The 21,958-nt window shown below is 38.7% G+C and overlaps 1 protein-coding gene across 2 annotated transcripts in view; it reads right to left on the bottom strand.

The window, feature by feature from the left end:
• ARPP21 (cAMP regulated phosphoprotein 21) overlaps positions 1 to 21,958 on the bottom strand; it is a 468,940-nt gene that overhangs the window by 336,044 nt on the left and 110,938 nt on the right. Inside the window, exon 1 of one of the 2 annotated variants that reach the window (XM_086846842.1) lies at positions 17,957 to 18,016. The exons of the other annotated variant lie outside the window; for it this stretch is intronic. The gene's annotated coding sequence lies outside the window, so the exon portion shown is untranslated. Of the gene's footprint in view, positions 1 to 17,956; positions 18,017 to 21,958 lie in introns of those variants that run through there. 2 annotated transcript variants of the gene reach the window in all.

Here is a 21,958-nt window from a genome sequence, read left to right as displayed (position 1 = left end):
GGAATCAAGCCTGGTGTGACTGATAAGACAAGTGTGAGGCTTAGAGGAAAGGTGACAAGAACAAAAGACATTTGACCTATAATCTTTGTGGCTAGTTTAAGTGGAGGGAAAAGGAATAAGATAAACAAAGCTACAGAAACACAAGACCATCAGAGAGCAAAAAGAGGAAAATTAAGGGACATGAAGACTCTATAGGCATTATTCAAACAGCATATTAGAAAATGCAGTTAAAATTGGACAGACTAGATAATTGCCTAGAAATTAATAACCTAAATTATAGATCTAGCAGCAAATATTTTATGTCTTCTGAGTTTCTGATAATAGATAAAAACTAACATATTTAGACTTCTTAAGTTAATAAGTGAAAAATGTTCTGGCCCTTTAGTCTGCCTGCAAAGACAGAAGAGATTGAAACAAATTTTGAAGGTAAAAACCAACCAAAATATATGCTAAATGAAAAAGGAAATGTAGCAGTATATGGTGGAAACTTTATCCAGCTATTACCATTTTTGCTAATGAATCTGATTTCTTAAATGAAGGAAATGCTATAGGTCTCATTTATCTGGACTTAATTAAAGCATCTTGCAGGCACATAAAGGGATATTATTAAACTAGAGAAAACTGGTAGCAGTAAAAATATTATAATGCCTATAAAAAATAGTTTGTAGACAAGACAAGAACACCAGTAAGGGAGAATGGATCTTTGGCAACCATATTTCACATTTTCATTAACAACTCAGCCATCATAGGTAGAGAACATGCTGGTGAAATCTATTGATTACGTAATACTGAGAGGCATCTCAAAATGGCAAGGACTCTAGCATTGTCTTGAAAGAGCTGGAAGACTGAGAAACAGATGTAACTATGGGTTGAAAATAACTATTTTTAAGTGCAAAGTCACAGCTTTCGGGACAAATATCAGTAATTTCAGCTAAGGACTGGGAGCTCATACACCAAGACGAAAAGAAAAAGAAAGAAAGAAATATAGCTGTTTATTTCAGGATGAACTACAAGCCACAAATGTATGGTTGTTGGGAGAAACTCAATCTTAAGTAAGATGCCCAACACAAGGCACCTCCTTGGGAACTAAGGAAATAATAACATTTGTGCTGAAACATCATGTGAAACACAGCTCTGGCCAAGCACACTTAAGAAGTCAATTCAAACTGGAATGTGCATGAGGAAGAGTGACTAGAAAGGTCATCATAAGAATGAAAAAATTCACTTCTGAAAAGAAAACAATTTGGCTCATTCAGTGTAACCTATCTTACACCATGGTGGGGCAAGTAGAGGAAATAAGGGAAAATGATATGTTCTATAAAGTTGTCACAAGCACAGAAGGGTAGCCTGCAAGGCTGCCATGATTAATACAGTCTCTGTTATCAGACAGCGCAGGGTCTGTCAACTGTTTGATTACCTTTGGGTTCCCAGCACAGATTACCAGGTGTTTGTAAGGAAGGAGTAGCTTCTCTCAAAGTGAGAAAGAATATCATGCTTTTGGAGTGACAGACAATTTCCCACTCTCCTACTAGAGTCTACCTAAGCACAAAACCGCCTCCGCAGTAGCTGCGTGGATGGGGTTTCTATTCAGAAATCTATTCTCTCTCCAACTCTTTCCCCTCTTGTCCATTGCCTCAAGCTGCTACTTGTAAATTCAGTAAGGATTATTAAAAAGGCATCAAGGTCGGAAAAACAAATTTTAATACTTAAGGTTTTACTTTTTAATCTTTAGGCTTTACAAAGAAATAAAACTAAAAAAAAATTCTGCGTTTTTTGACACAGGTAGATCTTTTTGAATTTTGTGCTGAAATAAGTGGATATGTTCAATAAATTGTGAGAAGCAGGTTAACCCAAAGAATGGCCTGAGAGGAATCAGCCTCATCATTATACCTCATTCATGCTGTACCTTTGTTTACTATTTATAACCTTACATTCTTTTAAATGTCAGCTGTCAAAAAGAAACCAAAACAATCATATGCCTGTTCACAGTAGGGAAGTAAAAAGCAAATACTCATCTCTGTGTGGGAGTACTTCTGGTTAGATTCCACTAGAACATGGCACACGCTATGAAACCTTATAATTACTAATTAGACAATCAAGATGACTGAGATCACCATTCCCTAACCCAGATTACCAGTAAACAGACAGCAAAACAGAAATAAAATGACATTTATCTCCAGAAACTGAATACAGCCTAGCAACAAATATAAAGGAAAACACAGGCTCTCAGGAAGCATTCTAGCATATCCCTAAGGCTCTAGGCTGAGATCCAAAACTGCCCTTCAGGAATGACAGTGTCAGGAATCAGATGGTATATTTGGTATATTTTGGTATATTTGACCCAGTTTGGTGACTCTCTCACTTGACCCTTTGCTGCTGCTGCTGCTGCTTTTGTAGTGCAATCCATTCAGTGCACTAGTGGGCAAATGAAATAACATCAGCCCACATTCCAGCAGACTGCAGGGAAATTAAGGAACTAATTTTGAATCACCATGTTTACAAACAGTGGCCCAGTTTACAGAGCTCTTCAGGGAGCTGAACTTTTAACGACAGTTTTAAATACAGTGAAATAGGTTTCAGAAGGAAAAGCAATAGTTGTCCAGAGACTGTATGGTGTGGGTGGGAACAAATGGCACTCCCATAAAGAGTGGAGCAGCTGCTGCCAGTTCAGCATAGTTATGCAGTATTTAGCATATTTCACCCCTGAGGATGATTATCTTTCTGTCATGAGCATAAAACACAGATAACTCATGAGCCAGTTGAATCTCTTTCTCATAAGTGGTAGGGAGGTAATGCACTGATAACTCTTTGGAGGTTAAATATATTTATTCTATTGGAACTAGCTTTTATTATTATGGCATTTGAAAGGGACAGATATTATCTGAAATCCTGATTTTTCATTTCTCTGTCTGTTTGGGTTAGGTTTTTTATTATATCTGCATTATGCTTGCCACAGTAGAATAGAAGAGTAATCCAGAAAAGGCAGTGAAAAGAAACATTGGATAAGCATACACATTTCTTCATTAGGCTTTAAGGTGCAAGTACATGCACCTGTTTTCTTTGGGTGCCTGTGTGGATGAAAACCTGCCCAAAAAGGAGATCAGGAATAGAGATCATTATTAAGAGCTCTGTGTTTTGTTCCTGAGGTAAAATGACAACAAATAGGAAATTCTGAGGTGGAAGCCATGCAATGGTGCAGTTTCTCTAACTCCCTCAAAATTCTCATTCTCTTCCTCCCCCTATTCCATAGTAATGTAGATTTCTAAAAGGAGCAACAGAGACAGTTTAAACTATCATGAGACCCTGACCATTCTACACTGAGCAGCACTAACAGCCCAGCAGGACTATTTCTCGGGTAAATCAGAAGATACTTGATTTAGGAGATACGTGACTATTTAATGGAATTCTCAAAAGCCCTGGCCCCGAGTGATTAATTTTTTTTTTTTTTTTTCCTGTAAGATATGTGCAACTCTGAGCCAACCCTTCATTTGTTAAGCTAAAGAAACTTATTTCAACAGAGGATTGGCAAGGTGCATCATCAGGGAATTAGACTGTATCAGAGATGCTGAAGCCTTGATTCCAGACTCTTTGGCATAATCACATGGTTAAGTTTAAAACAAATTCCAAGCACCTATGCACTGTAACACTGCAGCTCAGACAGACAGCTACAAGCACCACTGGGACACTTTCCTGTTTACAGGTGATTCACTCCCAGTTTGGCTCCTATTTGAAGAGACTGTTCCCTTTCTCTTTAAGGAGAGACCAGGGGATTTTAGACTACTAAACTGGGCATCTGAGTTGGATGATAAAGGTTAAAAAGGAAAGTAGCAGTAACCTTCCTGTTCAGAAAGTTTAGTCTTTGTGTCATCATAAGAAGGATCTATCCATTAATTATTCACCATTCTTGGTCGTCAGCTTAATCTAAAATGCATTTTGAGAGAATAAAATAGAAATACAGAGGCCTTTTATTCATTGTTTCTTCCATAACCTTCATAAGCTAAGTCAATTTGGCCCTTAATATGACCAACATGTTGAAAATAATTTTTTTTTAAAAAAATCACCATAACTATTTTTCACAGAAATTGCCTGACATCTGCATTTGGGTAGAGGGAAAAGAGTACAGAGAGAGAACTCCACTTCTTTCCTTGTGCTTTACAAATGGCTTTATACAGAGCAACACACTAAAATCTTTAAAAGTAGAATGCTTGTGTGTAGAGCTGAAAAAAACCTGCTTAAAATTCTGATAGAGACTGATTATTCTAACTGCTGAACAGCTTTTCCAACTACAAGGCTCAGAAAAATTCATCTGTACAATGCACCACTGTCACTCAATCAAAGAAGTTTTATAATCCACTTTTGAAAGCAATAATTTCCTAAATTCTGTGAAAAGATCAGTCTTTTTCCTCTCAGAGGTTATAAATTATCCCTATTACGGCAGGTGTTTTTACTGTTAAAAGACAGCTAACTTTATTATTGGGAATTCAGGTTGAATGGTACCAGAGAAGGCAAGTAAAACAAAAGGCATCTGAGAGATGTTCTGAATGCCTCTCTGCAGCAGTGGGGGAAAAGCACTTTCTTACCACCTACAGGCACATAAAGCCTGAGAGGGTATTCTCCAAAAACCAGGATAATTTGCCTTTGGGGACTCAGCTTTCATGATCATGTGCCTCAATAACTCAGATTTCTATTAATTTTTTTGATGATTTGCATTAATAAGCACATAAATAGAAATTGCTCAGGAAACTTAAAAAAAAAAAAGAAACAAATTGTCTTATCAGTGCCTCTCCTGAGTTCTATCCTTTGCTGCTTCTGTAACAGTTGTATCTAATCCACTCAAGGTTTTCACTGTTTCATGATACAGAATCTAGTGCAGTGATGGCTGATAATAGACCAGCCCTGTATCTGTGAAATGAAGGTAGTAATCTTTCCTTTTTCTGCTTTTATACTGGTATTTGATAACAAAGCACTCAATGACAAGGGTATTTCTTACTGTTTATGTACATAGTAGTTGGGCATTTGTCTCATCTTAGTGCTCTGTTCTTCTCTGTCATTTCAGAGAACTCATACTCAAAGCTCTGTGCCTTTCTTTTTTTCCAGAGATAATTTGTCAAGGCTCTTCATGCCAAGACATTAATACTTATTTTTATACAGAGCTGAATAAAGTAGAGCAAAACCAACCCCTCAAACTCCTCATCAAACTCTGCATTCAAAATCAGTTGAAAGAAAATCTACAGAAATTTACTTTCAATTATTTTAGGCAATGTAGCTCCCTCCTTTCAGTAACTGGATCCCACCAGTGTAACATCAGGAGGTGAGTAGGGATGCTTTATAACATTTTTCCAGGCTAGGCACATCATGCTTGCAAGACTCTTCAAGGCATGAGTCAAAGCAAAATAGGGTGGATAAGAGGCATAATAGGTTTGCACTCCAATAGGGCAAGAACCAGCACTGAAAAGGGGAAATGTGCAACAGGTGAAGTTTCTGTCTCAGGTGACAAGAAAATTGTCTAACTTCTAATGCAGCAGAGATGTTTAAAGATATGTATCATGTTCGTGGTACCACTCTTGGGAATCATGAGGTTTGCACACAGTTTAAAATCTGATGCAGAAAGGTTTTCTGTTCAAGCAGAATCTTAAGATAAGCTTAACATGACAAAAACTTCCTAGTTAAAAAAATTAAAAAAAAGGAAAAATGTTTTTGCAATTTTTCATTTCCATTTTCTTCAGGAAATATTTTTTTTGACTGAAATATTTTGATTTATTAATCAGATATTTAAATATCAAAGCAAATTGACATGAGACATCACAGAGTCTCAAGGTTCTTTCCTTATCTATAGCCCAGACTCACCAGTCATATCCCTTTGCTCTAGCCAAGATAATGAGGTGTTTCAAAAAAGTCTTCAACCACAAGCACAGATAACAGAGATGTAATCTAGCCATGGAGCTTCATCCTGAGATGGGAAACAGCATTTGCAGGAGGCAGGATGATAACTCACCACACAAGTTTCAAGGCTGAATTCAGTGTTGAATGCAAATGTGTTAAATGAAACATTTCTAAACATTTTGTGCAACATTTGCTTCAATATTGTTTGAGTTTCTTAAAATCTTATTAAGAATGTAAAGAAACTAAAAATAGCAAATAAACAAACAAACAAATCACAACAAAAAACCAAACTTGTCCACAGCCAAAAATTCTATTCTATATACCCACCATTTCACTTAATACAATTTCTTGCCTCTCAATTTCTGAAGATTTGGACACACACTTTGAGGCTGACTTAAGTCAGAAGATAGTCCTCTTAATTATCTGCAGATTGTGTATTATTACAGTCCCTATGAGATGGAAACCATTATCAAATCATATATTTTTTCATTCACTTACATCAGTATAGCTTTCCTACATTCTACTGCACCGGCTGAATCAGGACAGCAGACACCAGAGAAAATTTTGTACTTAACCTCTGAATTTTTGTACTTCTGGATATTTATTTTGCTCTTACTCAAGCCATTTTGAACCTTCTCAACACAAAAAGCTCATAAATAATTTAGGATAGACTTTTACATCTCCTAAAACTTATTTTGATATTTACAATTTATTCTGTTACAAAAAATGTAAGTGAACCACTTTTTCTATAACAATTCCTGCTGTTAAATTTTAAATATTTTTCTCATTTTAACTGAAGAAATTACTTTTAATAAAATAATGCTGATGCATCATAGAAAAGTGGGATTATACCATGGTAGGGTCAAACAACACTTATGCAACTCCCAAAATCCATTTTCTAGCATTTTCAGAGCATTTCAGTGCTGAATATTTTAGAAACTCTTAAACATCAAATCACCACACCATTCTCTACATATTTAAAGTGTCCTTCCTATTCAGCAGTACTTACACATCCAATTAGATTTGCATCAAACTATGCATTGCACTACCACCTTCTGCATTCAACCCTGTTTGGGACAGCTGGATTTTTCTTCGTGATCTTATGCACTGGAAAGGATCGTGAGAACATGAGAACTCTTGTGTTTGTTGGGTCCAGACTAAAGAAGAGCACTCAGCTACTGCCAGACAAGTAAAAGTTTTGACTTTGACCCAGGGTTAATTTTCTGAACCATAATGTATCTGCCTTGCTTTCCACCTCCAAAGCTGGTACCACCAAGAATGCTTCAGCCATAGGAGTATGAGAGGGAAGTTAAATGATATAGTAGTTCAACTGCAAAAATCAAGAAAACTGGTCCTCATGCAGCTCTAGACAAGCTGATATCCCTCATCAGTAGCACACCTTCTCCCTCTTGCTCTCACATAAAGACAATGGGTTGTCTACACAGGGACCACACTGAACACAAAGTGATATTAGATCAGAATGGTTTCTCTGATTTGGAATTGAACCAAACAAAAGCAAATTAGGTGGTTTTCCTTCTTCTTTTTTTTTTTTCAAAATGAGAAAGCCCTTGCATGACTTTAATGTGGTTTAATTAATCCAGTTTGCATCAATTAGCCTGGATTAATTTCCCAGAGAAGTCAAGTACAAAATTCAGGTTTCACTGAATCATTATTTGTTCTAGCACAATAAAAGTAGTTGATTTTAAGCATATAGACTATGACAGCAAACCCAGTAACATTCATTATGACTATTCACATACCTGAAGAAAGACAGAGTTTTAAGTGCTTACAATAAAGCAAAAGCATGAGGGGATAAAAAAATGATTTTCAAAATGGGTAGTCTAAAGGAGCATAAAATAGAATTGCCATCAGACAAATGAAATATCAATATTGCCTTGTAAAGTAAGTGTTTCTTTATGGCAAGATGGATCAGTTCCATTAACATATGAATAGGTTTTCATAACATTACACCATTTAAATAGAAACAGTCAAACCAGTGAAACTTATACTCTCTCTCTTTTAAAGCTGATCCACATTGCTTCAATTTGCATCATTTGTCAGCTCATTGCAGATGTGCCCTTCCACACTCAAGCTGGCTGGTCAGAGCAGTACTTGTTCCAGTTGGAGGTCACCTTCTTCCAGAGAGAATGGGACATCTGACAGAAATTGGGAGGTGTTTGCTTTAAAGATGCTTAATCTGCTTGAGGCAAATTTGGCCCTTACCTGCAACACTTAAGTCACCCAGCTAGTGCAAGTCATTTTGCCCAAAAGCAGATTAGGGCACATTTCCACAAACCTCCTGCTAGGAAAGAGATAAAAGAACCTTTGGTCAGAAACCTTGGTACTATCCCTATGGGACACAGAAAACCACAGTCAGACAGGGCTACACAAGTGAATGGAATGAAAACCACTTTGAGGCTTCTGAGACAGTGGATGGTAAAGGGCGAGAAGTAGCAAGTCAAGAATGATGCTGACATTATTTTTGATGTGTCTCATCCTAGTTGTGCTCAGACAGATCACAGCTCCCTCCTACTACTGGACTACCTTATTACTGACCTGTGTTAGAGAACAGAAAATTTTGCCAGACCTACCAGTCTATGGCATAATAGCCTTTTCCAGTCCAGGTCATCCTGACTGAATCAAATTACATCAACAGAACTCAGCAGTAACTGGAGGTTAATCAGTAGAGTCTGCAGGGAATAATGTCTTCACGTGGCCAGTGCCAGTGAAACAGGATGCCAGACCACAGCCCAGCCAAGCAAGGGGAAGCCAGAAATCGACATAAAATCAGACAAAGCGTTGCACAAGTGTTTCTGGTTTGTCCAAACTACCTGATTATGGACAGACAAAGCATGCAACATAAACCTATTTAAAAAGGCATAGTGCAGAATTATGTATATTTTAGTGAACCTAGACACACCTGCTCCTTCCAACTGCTTCTCTCTTGTTTTGCATCCCACAAGAGCAAGAGGGCTCTGAGGCATGAGCTTCCACCAGTTGTTTTTCTAGTGGCCAGAAACCATCTGCCTTTTTGTCCCCTCACCATTTCACTTGGCCCAACTCCGAGGCAAATAGCACTAGTACTAGCTAAAGTCAGTTCCTTCTGGGTTTTTCCTCCTGAGTTTTTTCCACAGAACAGCAACTTCAGAATAAGATAAGCAGTGAGAAAAGCAGCACTTAAAGCAGAGGGAAACACTCTTCCAGCCCATATTACTTGACAGGTTTCTGCTACTACAAAAGATTTGTCTTTCCATATCAATCCCCTTTAACCACAAGGCAAATATGAAACTGTGACAAAATGAGAGAAAGAGCAAGTTGAAGATGCTAAAGAGTCTGTGGAGGGAGGAAAGACAAACTCCTGAGAGCTGAGGACAGCAGTTCCAGCATGATTAATACATGCATAGTCTTGAATATAAGCACTAATGGCATGCAATGAAATTGAGTTGTCTAGGGAAATCAAGCAGGACACACTTTGCAACACCACAGCCTTCCTCTAGAGTTTAATTTTCGTGTTTACCGTTAACAAAATCCTTTCTCCAGGTCTCAGCACTTTCCTTTGGTTTTCTCACAGTTACTCCTGCAGCTCAGGTGAGACAAATCCTTCTGAAATTTATCCAGGGACCTGCTTTCTCAATGTGGGTGTAGCTCTACAGAATCCATAGTTACTTCAGCTTTCACAAACATTATATGATAGAAGTTAGAAACATTTTTTACTGTCTTGATAAGCCATGCAAACATGGGCTGTGCTTTTGTCCTGCCTGGCCTCTGCAGTTCAGCTCTTGGGAAAAGGAGAAATTTCAGAAAAGCACTGTGTTTTATGTATCATTCCTTCATGACTCAAACTTTAGTAAACCAACAAAATTACACTTATGAATAATGATGATGAAAAATTTTAGGAGCCTTAGTGATCAACTATTTGCATGTGAAAGTTTTAAATTTTCCACATTTATTCATGAGAGGGAGGTAGTCATTCCAAATGATACAAAACTCCCTCCCCTCAAATAAACAAAAATTGGACCTTTTTTTTTTTTTGCTATCAAGTGGCAAAACCACCTAGCAGAACACTCACTTAAACCTCTTAACGTATCACCATTTACACACGGTTCCAATTTATTTCCTTTGTGAGCTAGTTTATGCTTAATAGAATTTGACACTCCTAAATGCTCTGCTGAAACTCTATCAAGGTACAGAACTAATAAAGATAATTACCCTTGCAGAGTGGAAAGCACTTCTGAATGGACTCATTGAACCAGACTATATCTGTTGCAGAACACTTTTTTCAAACACAAACAAAATTGTTACAGAATGCAGGCTATTAGGAAAAAATACAGTATAATAATCCCTTGTAATTTATACCTTCCACATCATAATTTAGTCCAGGAGCTGAAAATGCAGTATTGAGTATGATTCAAACAGTTATAAAAGTTTAAATATAACAGGCCATGTATCCCTACACAGGAAAAGGAGGTGGGGAAAGAGTATATTGATTTGCTTTCTAAACAGCTCTAAATAAGAGAAAAGTATATATCAGTGTCTTGCATGTTGTCCTGGCATATCAGAGAAAACTGACATGAGCTGATTTGCAAGCTATTAAAAATGACCTCTGTTAGTCACATAATGTAAAGAGATCATCAGCTGCCCACAATTCCTGTCAGGGTTGAACTCATTCATTCTTCCTACCTCCCTGGCAGGTTGTGTTTTTCCTCTAATAGCAGCCACTAAACATGACAGATGTCCTCATCCTCCTTGTTTTGTCACTCATCCTCTGCCTGAAGTTTTTCACATGGGAGGAGCAAGCCCAGCCTGATGACTGGCACAATTAATATATGTGGTGGTCAAAAGATCTGCAGCTGGCATGAGCTGCTTTAACCTCATGAAGTTAATGGAACAAAAACATTTTCAATGCCAGCTGACAATTGACCCATCTTCTCTGTAATTATTCAAAGCAGTCAGATTTGTAAAGAGTGTAAACTGTTTTGCTGTACCAGCTGACTAAGTTGGATAAATTGGACAAAAAACCTAAGCCACCCCAAAAATTGTTTATATTTAATAACTTGTGATTTTGAACTGCACTGGTCTATTCTCAAATTGACTCAGCTAGTCCTTGTGGATGAGGTTTACACCACTTCTATTAGGGTACCCCACTTCCCCCTGACCTGCTGGCTGCACCCTTGCCAGAACAGCCTGTTATGTACCAGGCCTTGTTGGCTGCAAGGGATGCACTGCTGGCTCTTGTTCAACTCTCCACCAGAAACCCATTTTCCTTCAAAGTTTCTTCCTGTTGCAGCTGGCTCATGGCCTCTTCTGTATCATGGGATTATTTTGTCCCAGGTCAGGATTTTGATGTCTTGAAATTCAGGGGGCTTCCACTATCTCATTTCTCCAACCTCTCCATTTCCCCCTGAATCGCAATTCTCCCTGCCAAAATATTGACTGCTCCCAGTGGTAACGTGGTATTCTCCCCAAACTTGATGGGAGTCCACTCTCTCCCATCATCCAGAGTATTAATAAAAACACTCAATAACATTGGCCCCAATACTGAGCTTTGAGGGACAGCACTGGCAACAAGCTGCCATCTGGGGCTTTGTGTTGCTGCTGATAGTTCAGCCAATTTTCCACCCACCTTATTATCTGCTTATCTACTCTACATATCATCAGCTTGGCTGTTTGGAGATTAGCAGACCATATTAAAAGACCTTCTAAAATCAAGGTCTACACAGCATCCATGAATCTCATCTTATCTACAGAGCATTCCTTCATTGCAGAAGGTTGTCAGTTTGGTCCTGCATAATTTGTACTTGTAAATCCATTCTTCCCATCCTCAGTCAGATTTCTCCCTTTCATATAGATGGAATTGGCTTCCAATAAAGATTTGCTCCATGATCATCACAGGACTAAGGTAAAGCCTTTAGTTTCTTGCCTCTTTCTCCTCGCTCTTCTTGAAGATGAGTGTGATGCCTGTCTTTATTTTTTTATAAAGCCTTATTAGCTGCCATCATCTTGTAAATGTGTATAGAGAGTGGCCTTAAAATTATATTGGTGAGCTCCCCAAAAGCATTTTATCTGATTCCATAGACTTGTTTGCATAGAATGCTTCAATTAGTTGAAACATTCCTTACTTTACCTTCTTGTAGCTTGGCTAAAGCTTTTCTTAGGCCCTGCTAATAAAACCAGAAACTTTAATGGCCCGTGTACAAAACATACAAGTGAAAAAAAAAAAAAATCAAGTCAAGGACATCTTTCCCTGTCTTTTGTCATTATGTATGCTGTCCAGTGATTAACAGCTTTACTTTTCTTAGCTTTTATTTTGGTACAGAAGTACTGGGGAATTTTCTGTTGGCCTTCACAATACTAGCTAGTTTCATCTCCAGCAAATCTTATTCCATCAGAGTACATTGGGGTGGGTTTTATTTTGAGATTAAAGAACACACGAGCACACGCGTGTTTGAATCAGTGTGTAAGTTCTGTTAGTTCAAGAAATGAAAGATTTTCTTTATTTTTCATACATAGTTAAGGAAAGCTCCTTCACCTGCCCTCTCCTTAATAGACCTTCTCGGTTTCTCTGTGGTTGTTCAGCTTCATTTTTGGCCAGCCCAGTAGAAAGGTGAAAACAGAAAGAAAAACTCCCTCAAGAGATGTAACAAGGGTGGCTCCTTCCAAACATATACCACCACTGTGTACAATAGGGAATCAAACAACTACCACTTATTTCTTCATTTGAATGATCTGTTCACTCATCTTAATATTGATTTTTTTTTTCTTTTGCAGTAGGAAAAATCTGAAGAAATAAGACGATAATGCAATGTGCCCCTGCACACATACACTTCACATCAATGCTTGACACCCCGCATTATCCAAAGCTATTAAGCAGAAGCCTGAAACGGTAGTGAGTCTTGCATAAAGAGTTAGAAATGCTGTACTCTTTAAAATCAATTTACTATTGTGCTCACCATGGTCTCTGGAGATAGACATTAGGCCTCAGAAAAGGTTATTGAATCATTGTTTCTCCAACAATGGTTTTCAATCACAAAGTGAGGGCTCCATTTTGCAAATTCTTACTTGTGGCCTGTACAAGTAAGGTGGTACAGAGAGGATGAATGGAAAGGATTACCAAAAAATGCATGAGGTCCTGTCAATTTCACAGGAGTCAGGCACTTGACTTAACTTTCAGGTTTCCAGGCTGTGACCTTCAGCAAGCAGAGGGAAAAGACCTGGAATTGGATCTGTGTGACTAAAATAAAACAATGAATGAGTCAAATTGTATTGTGGTCTAAGAGTGTTTAGGGAAGAACACTTCACACTGTACAATGGATTTGCTTAGAAGAGTTGCCTCACTGGCTTTTTTGAAAATGAAGAGTAACCACGTGGTTTATATGGCTGGGGGTAAAAAGACCTGTTGAACAGCCGAAGCGTAGTCTCGTGTTCATTATTATTGTATCATATTCTTCTGGTGCCTAGAAGGTGCAGGGCCCTTCACAGAAAAATGAAAACAATGCTGAAAGATGCAGAGGGTCTAAATTAAACTTCCACAATGGATAGGAGAACAAAAAAAAACTATTGCAAATATTGGTATTTAGGCAGGCCTGTGTGCCTCAGAAAGTAATAAAGGGGAATGAGTACTGTCCTGATCCATTTGCCAGGGATATCTGTACAAGAAATAGACAAGGAACTGTCTGTGGGAAAAAGACCTTGGGGACAAAGGGCACTTCATGACAGATAATATATAGCAGCAGTGTAAGAGTGTCCTTGCCCATGGCAGCAAGGTTGAAACTTCATGACCTTTAAGGTCGCTTCCAACCCAAACCATTTTATGACTCTGTAAGTCTTTTGATGGGGCATTCGCATATCAGGAATGTTAAGGAAACATCCATGTCTGACCATTCAGGAGGCACTCTGAGAGTCACATTCCCACCACCAGACACTTTCACTGCTAAGACTGAAGCCCCTTTGCAGTGGGTGGCTCCAGTGAGCTGATGGGTGTCTCACCTGACTCCCTACACACCCCACTCTCACCCAGTCACATCAGGCTTCCCACAGCAGAGCCTAAAACTTCTGGATCAATAAAGCAATTTATTCATGGTGTAATAAACACAGTAACAGCTCAAATTGTTCATCCATTAAAAGTCTGGGGTCTTCCTGCTGAGTCAGCAGCTTCTGCCATGTCATATCTGTCATGTCTTCTGGCTGGTGACACAGGTCCCCATGCCCTTTGTGCAGAGACTGCAGCTCAATCTACAGCTTGTACCCCTAGCTGCCTGCACTCAGTGTATTCCTCAGCTAGGAGAAAGGTCAAAGAAGAAACTACCAACAAGGGAATTTTAGCAAGGTATTACAGAAGTGTCAGGGCTGGAGGGCAAGGGTACATACTAGAGACCAGATAACAGCTCTAAAAGACCATGGGAACAAGATGTAAAACCTTCAGAACCTTATCTCTACCAGAGTTTATAATTTAAGCAAAGGTTTGTTTGGCAAGACTTTTTCTTTTAGACAAAAATGAGGGCTACACAGCCCTTTTACTGGGACACCTATCCCGTGACAGTCAGCCCAGGCAACAGCCAGGGAGGCAGGTCTGGAGAACTCCGAAGCCTTTAGCCCAAATAATGGAATATATCACCTAAAAGAGGACAGGTGTGCAGCACTATTTCCTTTCTGAGTGCCCAGCAGGTGTTGAAAACAAGCTTAAGAAGTGAGTGTCACACTTAGGGTAATCACAGAGAGGAGAAGTTTTGTTCCTTCAAAAGGCAGAGGAACTATAGCACAGATTAGACACTGAGTCTGACAGAAATTCCCCTCAAAAAAATAACACAAAAATTATGTTCTCAGTCTCACATACTGCAAGCGTAGATATGTAAAAAGAAGGAAAAGAAAGGGCAATGACTGGGGAGTAAGGTGGCTTTTTGCAGTATTTGACCTAAGCACAGAAGTGCAAAAGAAAATACAGGATGTCATGACTCATGTGGTCATGAATATGTTATAAAGGGGACACTTTCATTAGAGGAAATCAAATCTAGAGTTCTCCTCAGAGACTGCTTAGATGGAAGAAAAAAAAAAATCATAAAATACTTTAATAAACAAACTCATAGTGAAATTATATTGTTCCATCCCTCTATGGAGTGCATTAATGTCAAGCCCATTCCATGGACAAAGGAAAGGTTCACTTCAACATCTCATCAGTCTTACAGAATAAAAAAATCAGTCCAAAAACTTCCACTGGTAATTAAAAAAAAAAAAGTGGGGGGGAGGACAGAGAGTCTTGAAACTGCAATATATTAAACAAATAGATGCAGCCTACATGCCGTTAGAATTCTACAGGATGTTCCCTGTATGGTTTAATTAACAATAACTATCCACCCCCTATTTTGCTGCTAATGTAATCTCAAAAGCACTACACTAATTCTACTTGCAGATTTTATGGTAACATTTAAATTAAAATACTCTGAGTACACTTAACTACACATTCAATGCAGATTTAATAAGATGGTTATAGGTTCATTAAGTAGCAATTGATTATTAACTCTTTGCTGGCCTACAGATGTGAATATTAGGCAAAGAATGGTGTATTGTAGAAAAGACAATTTACCCAACAGGCTAACTTCTTAGTTAGCTTCTTAATTCATCAGGCTAAACCATTTTATGCACTCAGTAGTGAACACAGAGTCAAAGCTGTGGCAAAATTCCCACCATCTTCACTATGAGGAATATTTTTTATAATATGATGGTTTTGTAGTGAAAAGGGGCAAGGAGATTTTGTCCTCACTAGGAAAATGGTTGCTAAATTAAAATATATTGGTAGTAATAACATTACATTTTCTTCCATTTTATTGATCTTGTGAACATAGACCCTTTCTAACTCACATGCTTCAAAAAGTGGTTCAGGAAGCACAAATCTGATGGAAAGCAAATAGAACAGGTTTGATAGCACAACTCAGCCCCCAGCTGACTAGAGCAGTGCCCTGCCCACACTTATCTGGTCAACTCAGGGTGGATTCCACACTTTAATGACAAATGACAGGGGAGGCACCTGTTCAAGATCAGATGATACTAAGGTGCACTCAGAAGTGGGGCCCATTATGCAAAGTGCATTACTGCCCATCACATCCTCATGTTAACTGCTATTCAAAAAACAAAAAAAAAAACCTGTTCACTTTCTCCTTAATTATTAATAATCCTCTTTTGCATGTCTTTGGACTCCTTCACTATTGCCACTGAACTGGGAAGCAGCACTTAATATGTCTGCTCTCAATATTTTTCATGAAGAGGGTTTGGAGAATTCCGGTTGCATCATTCAGACTCAACAACACTTCAGGTAATTTCTTCACTGTTGTGTGATACTAAAGTTTACCAGGCTTCAAAGCTGATCAAATCTATTTTAACCCAAAATGGCAAAATTTTAAGAGCATTTCTCAGACCAAAAAAAGGAATTCACCTGACTTTTTAGCAAGATATTTACATAGAAAGTGGGTGGTACTCTTTAGCATTTCACCTTACAGATAACACTGTATGCGTGAAAGCATCTTATTAACAGTGCCCACTGTGCTCTGCAGCTATATAGATAACATTATTTTTTGAATCTTGCTTCAGGAGCTGAATAAAAAAGAAGAAAACAAACAAAAGCCAATTGCACTGAAAAGAACATGCAATAACTCCCAAACCTTGCTGTATATTCCCCAGGCCTGACATGTTCAGAGACAGCTGAGGGACACGTAGATTTTCTACCAAGTAATTGAATCGCTCTCCTCTAAATTTCCTAAGAACAAACTCTATTGATTACTGGCTTAGCCAGCACAGCACCAATTTGTCCCATTTCATAAAAACAGAAACAAAAGCCTTCCTCTTACCCAGGTGAAGAGGTGCACAGGACAGGAGATTCACAGCTTCATCCTCATAACCTGCTTGCTCCAGCCCACAGGTCTGAACTCAGGCTCTATTGTGCTACTAATGGAATAATCAGGCCCCTCACACCTAATAAAGTACAACTTTGTTAACTTAATTCAAGTAATTCCCTTGTGCATGTGCAATTCTTGAGCTCAGTTATAATGACTTTAATGAAGAAAGCAAATCTTTTGCTAGTTAAATGCCAAACGTGCTTTTTCCTTCAAGTTTTTCTTCTAGTTTCATTAACAAGCTCCCTTTCCAAATAGCTGTGTGCATGTAAACAGTGAACTCCGTTCCGCATATCCAATTAAACCACCTCATACAATCACAGCATGCCTTGGGATCAGCAGTTCAGACATGTTTTTTGAGATTACTGGTATAAAGCCTAGTTTCTTCCTCTGAAATTGAAAAAAAAAGATCATTTTGCATTACAGATAAATTATCTCATTGCCAGAATATCCTTCTTAATTGTTCCAATGATAACAAGCAGGACAGACATCCTAAAATGTTAAGAGTCTCTGCAAAAATATAACCCTTTCATTGCATTATATATTTGCATTTACTAGGTTTTTTAAACTACAGAACACTTGTAAATACTAATTGGAAGAAAAGCTCTGGAAATAATTGTGAAATTTGGGATCCCAATCCAGACCTAAATTTCATGGCTAGCCGCAATTAAAACTGAAGGTTAAACTAAGTGTCATCCCCTGATTTCACAGTCATTAGGTTTTCTGTATCCCAATCAAAGCAAATATTAAAAAAAAAAAATAAAAAATCTTTGTTTATTAGCAGAAAAAAAGACACCTAAGCACAACATCAAAGAAAAGAAATAACCAGCCATCACTTCAAATATATTTTATCCAAATGGATGTGCTAAATTTAACCATGCTTGATGAAAGCCATTAGTCATTTTGTATCTTTTCTTCTTGGAAATTTAATCTGGATTTTTAGCTGATCTGGCAAAGAAAGAAGACTGTTTTTTCCTGGCTTTATTTGATGCTTTGTGGATATACAGTTAACATCCGAAAAAACTTCTTTGTGTCACACTTCAATAAACTTGAGATCTGTAATAAAGTTTAAATTATACTCCTATTAAAACATTTTCCTCCTCTCTGGGTAACATCAACAAACTCATAGATTAGTATAGCCAATATGTCTACCCTGCTACATTGAGTAAATGGAATTGGTAAACACCTGCCTCTTGAAGGACTCCCCAGCTATTCACCAGTCTTCACAGAAGTAATTGTGAACGCTGTTTATTTCTATCATTAACACACTTTTTATAGGGTTCTACAGGGTTTGCGGGCAGAGCAAGCTACTATTGGCTAGTACACACAAGTTTACATTCTTATCCTTGTACACAAGAATATTGTTTCACTTTCTGCAGGCAAGTTTCAAGGATTTTAGCCCTTAATATTATGACTTATCCCAGAGGCTGGTTTGTACAGACAGGCTTTTACTAATATATCATGCCCCCCATCTGCTAAAAAACTCTATAGCTGCCGTATTTGTACATTTTTGTTAATGTCAAGACATACACTGCTTACTGAGCATCTCAAAGAAAAGGACTTAAACACATAAAGAAATCTCCTCTTTATTTGTTTTAGGCATTAGGTTAACTGAAAATCCTTCAGAAATCATTTTTCAGCCTGATATTCTACAGTAACTCCTCTAATCTCCAGAGGCCATGTCCTCAGCTCATGTGGATCACCACTGTTTCACTGACATCAACTGAGCTTAACAAATGTGCACAAGTGGAGGAGGTCACCCCAGGGCCTGCTATGCTATCAATTAGGGTGCATACTAACAATGTAAAATAAGAATAGGAGGGCTTTACTTCACTTTTCTGCATATTTGTCTTAAAGTTGAAAAGGTGTTTGAAAGGCCTCATCCTATTAATGAACAGATTTCATTAGAATTATAGCATGGCTTGAATAGAAAAGGACCTTAAAGTTCAACTTCTAACCTTCCCCGCAGCCTATTCTCTAATATGTGAGCTAAACCTACCCTTAGTTTTAATCCATTCTCCCTTGTCCTGTCCCTACATGCTGCTGTAAAAAGCCCCTCTTCATCTTTCCTGTAGGCTCCCTCCAGGTGCTGGAAGGCTGCAATTGGCTCACCCCTTAGACTTTTTGTTTTTCCAGGCAGAACAAACCCAACTTCCTCAGCCTTTCCTCATAGGAGAGAGCTCCTCACCCCTCTAATCGTCTTGGAAGTCCAACTCCAGACTCCTTCCAACAGGCCAGAGTTCCTTCTACACTGGGGACCCCCCCTGGATGCAGGTGGCAAAGCTGGCCACGCTGCTTTTGATGCAGTCCAGGATACATTTGGCTTTCTATGCTGTCAGTGCCAGCTCCTTCCTGTCCAGCCTCTCATTCACCAGCACCTCCAAGTCCTTCTCTGCAGTTTCAAGACTTTAACCACTGGGTGCCCTTCAGCAGTATGAATGACCTCCCATTTAAAGTGACTGTAATAAATAAGCCAAGACAAACATAAAAAAAAAAAAATCACCTTTCCTTTTGATTTAAGTTTTTCCTTCCCTCCACAGAGGATTTCTTCCCTTCTCTACCACCAAGTTTAGAGTTTAGTCTTCCACAAACCCATCGTGGTAAAACTGAAATTTCAGTACCAAAGTGCTTCAGTGGGACTGACAAAATGAGTGACATCCATCAGAGAGGAGTGTTTAAAGGTACGGTGGTGAGTACTGGGGATCCCATTGACATCCATTTGGATGATCTACCTAATTTTGCAAATAGACTCATCCCTCACAAACTACAGCAAACGTTCCAACTTCATGCTGGCATTTGCACAGCGGTGCCTCAGCCTACAGTACTTTACATGATGCTGAAAGAAATATGTTGTGTCTGCAAAACACAGCAATCAAAAAAATGCATGATTTAAGTTAGCTCCCTAGTGTGCATGTGCTGTGACATAACTTTTATTTACCTGATTCCCCTCCCCTGAAACTCTTCACTCAGAAGGCATGGTAGTGAAACCATTAAGGGGAAAAACATGTGAGTAACAGGGTCCCTAACTTGTATTATTCAGAAGCTGGATATGCCTAGGGCAACTGTTCTGCACCAAAAGATCATATGCAGTAGGAACAGCTCTAATGATCATTTCTAATTCAAAAAGTATTTGCATTGTTTTAAGGAAATAGATGAAATGTGATCATGAGAGAGCTTGCCAACAGAAATGGTGAACTTAAGTGCACAGAGAACCAATGGAACCTTAAATATTGCACGCTTCCTCGATCACCCAAGCTCAGATGGATGAGTCTGTTACAGATGAGGTGTAGTGAAAGTCTTCTAGTATAAAGAGAAATGAGGAACCCTCTTTTTACATAACAAAACTAAAAAACTTGGCTAACCCAGTCTAGTCAGAGAAAGACTAAGGGGCATATGATTGCTGCCTATAAAGGTATCAGGGAGTGAGAGACGGAATAGTAGGGAATTAAAGAATTAATCAAAATAAGTACATTTGTACAAGAACTAATAGCTATAAAATTGCCAAAATAGGTTTAGATTGAAGACTGTAAGAATTTGTCCAGCTTCCTCAGCTATGAGATTTTTAAATAGTAGCAAAGGCAGAATAATGAACCACTTTCTAAAATGGAGCTTGAGAGGTTTCTATGTAATGTTAGGCTGCAGAGCAGACTGTGAGGCTCTGAAAAAAATCACTACTTGAGCACCTAAATGGGATTGCTCATAGTCACAGGTGTCAGGGGGTAGCTGAAATGCCAAATTCTTTTCTTCACTCACCTTGGAGATCTCTTCCTCTTTTACTCTCAGATTGCTTTGTGCTCATTACTTGCAAGTAGACAAAGTTACATTTTAGTGGTACACCTGTATTTGTGTGCTCTTGAATCAAGAACACAAGAACAGGTGAAGATGCAAATGCAAAAGAGAAATCATAGACAGACAAAGAAAGCTTGCTGACACTGCAACACTCAGAATTCAAGAATGGATCAGAGCCATCAGCCTCTGGAAGGAAATCATACTGCTAATGTTCCCATTCAATCAGACAATGGATGTATTTCCAGCTCAATTTGTTAAGTTTTAGTAAGAAGAAAAATAACAGGGGCTAATGTTCCTGAACAAAGAAAATTATGCCTAAAATTCTCTGCAGAGGCATACTATAGGGGAAAAGCCTTGCTCTGAATGCTGCATTCCAGCCATCTTTATAAAGACTTCACATTTCTCCTGACCTTAAAAGAAACATTTTCCTCAGGAGAAAGGAGCAGATGGAGTCAGGCTTCCACAGCAATGGGTTTTTCCAAGAAAACAGTGGGCAGAAGGCCCTCAAGGGAATCCCTCTGCAAGCATGAAGTAACACCTTCCCTGTTGGGATAAGGAAGCCCTGGAATATTCTATAGCATGAGGTTTGATTGGTGTGTTGCTTCATAATTACAACAGCTATTCGATTTAAGCTGGAGCTTTTCATAAGTTATTTGAATGTTGCATAAGGATGACAGTGTCCCAAGCACTGTTGAAACAGGGAAGAAGGGGGCCCTGTGCCACACAGTTTTCTTGGAAGCAGAGCCATTCACTTTTGGCACATTCAGAGGAAGACTGATATAGAAAGGTTAGAGCAGTGGGAAACAATCCTTGTGGCTCTTTCCTCTGTTACCAAAAGTTAGTCTTGTACTTGCATGCACAAGTCTGCAGATGTTGTTGTGGTGCACACCTCCCTCTCTGCCCTTACGCTGCATATTACCAGCTAAGACTGAGGACTCAAGTGAATCCAAAACCTGAAATTTGGGAGTTTACAGAACAGAATAAATGTTAGAGCTAAGAAGTAACCTTACATGCCTCCTAACCTACAGACTGCTGAGCAGGCACTGCTGATGCTAAAATGTTTATTAACGTGCTCTGCCAGGATATCAAGGAGGTATCTTCTCTATTCCCGAGGTCGCATTCTTTTTACTGTGCTGTCAGACAACAAGATTAGCTGAGAAGCCTGTAGGTATCATGTCTGAATTCATAGGCTCAAATATCTTACAGATGAGGATTTCAAGAGCAGGTGGTCAGCTCATTAAATCCCCATTCACGTCAGCAGGCCCTCTCCTTCTCGGAGATGTTTCTGCTAACCCTTCCCTCCTCTCCAGCTCTCTGGGCTGGGGATGAGTGTGCCTAGCCCTTTGAAAGTATTACCAAAGGCACTCCCCAATGTGTTTGGTCCAGTCTCAGCACAAAAATCC

The sequence above is a fragment of the Cyanistes caeruleus genome, chromosome 1, assembly GCF_971803275.1.
Source record: "Cyanistes caeruleus chromosome 1, bCyaCae1.hap1.1, whole genome shotgun sequence".
Taxonomy (NCBI): Eukaryota; Metazoa; Chordata; class Aves; order Passeriformes; family Paridae; genus Cyanistes; species Cyanistes caeruleus.
The sequence above is the reverse complement of the archived record's forward strand: the minus strand, read 5'-3'. Positions and strand labels throughout refer to the sequence as shown.